Source organism: Olea europaea, unplaced genomic scaffold, assembly GCF_002742605.1.
Source record: "Olea europaea var. sylvestris unplaced genomic scaffold, O_europaea_v1 scaffold349, whole genome shotgun sequence".
NCBI classification, from domain to species: Eukaryota; Viridiplantae; Streptophyta; class Magnoliopsida; order Lamiales; family Oleaceae; genus Olea; species Olea europaea.
This window is the reverse complement of record NW_019254008.1, coordinates 219,506-221,087: the sequence shown is the minus strand read 5'-3', so window position 1 is coordinate 221,087 and position 1,582 is coordinate 219,506.

The following is a 1,582-nucleotide window of genomic DNA, read 5'->3' as shown; positions in this document are numbered from 1 at the left end:
AAATTAAGCAAGAATTAAAACATAATGATGAGGTTCAAAATCGACCGGATCTTATTGTACGTGTATTTAGAGCAAAATTAGAAAAACTTAAAAATGATTTATCCAAGAGAAATATTTTTTGTCCTATTATAGCTCATATATACGTGATTGAATTTCAAAAAAGAGGTCTCCCTCATGCACATCTGTTGTTGATTTTTAACTGTGGTCATAAAATTTCTTCCACTAAACAAGTTGATAAAATAGTATCTTGTGAAATTCCTGATAAAAATATACATCATTATCTTCATTCAGTTATTGTAAAGCACAATATGCATGGTCCTTGTGGAAATCTAAATCCTAAAAATACATGCATGGAAAAAAAAAGTTGTTGTAAAAATAAATATCCAAAGGATTATTGTAATAGTACTATGTTTGGAGATAATTCGTACCCATTGTATAGGCGACGTAATAATGGTATTTATGTTAAAGTGAGAAGTAAAATATTAGACAATCAATGGGTTGTGCCATATAATCCTTATTTAAGTGCAAAATTCGACTGTCATATCAATGTTGAAGTATGTTTTTTTTTATTAAAGTTGTTAAATATTTATACAAATATTATACAAAAGACATAATCGTATTAATTTTTTGGTCAGCAAAAATAACATAGACAAAGACATTGATGAAATTTCTACTTACCAATCTACTAAATGGATATTTCCACCTGAAGCAATGTGGAGGATTTTTGCTTTTAATTTATCGAAAATATATCCAGCTGTTTGTGCTTTACAACTTCATACTGAAAATTATCAATGTGTAACTTATAAAAATACGAACAATTTATCTTCTATTATTGAGAATGAAAATATGAGAAAAACTATCTTAACTGAGTTTTTTCGAGTAAATAAAATAAATGAATTTGCTCGAACGCTTTTGTATCAAGATTTCCCAACGCATTTTGTTTGGAATGCATCTAACAAAACATGGACACCTAGAAAGAAACAAATTGTTGTAGGACGAATTGTCTCGGTAAATCCATTTGAAGGAGGACGATATTTTCTTCGTTTTCTTCTTAATCATATTAGAGGTCCAACATCGTTTGATGATTTAAGGACTTTCAATGGGGTAAATGTTGGTACATTTCGTGAAGCTGCGCTTCTCTATGGTTTATTAAATGGAGATACTCGTTGTGAAAAATGTTTATCTGAAACTATTATTTACGAAATGCCTTATTCTTTAAGACATCTTTTTGCTACGCTTCTTATAATGTGCAATCCAAATAATCTTAAGTTACTATGGGATAAATTTAAGCCTTATATGACAGATGATTATGTAAATGAAAATAAGCTCGCTGAAGTTGTTGAAGTACGAGCTTTAGAGGATATAAGTTCTATTTTAGAATCACTTGATAAAAATATAAACGATTATGGAATTGTGTCATTTAACGTAAATATAAACGACGATGAAAGATTGATGAGAATGGTTGCAGAGGAAACAACCAAATTAGATATTGAAAGAAACTTTAGTTGTGCAGCGGCGTTAAATAAAATGCAACAATTTGTATATAATACAATTATGGAAAAAGTACAAGATGAATCAAGTG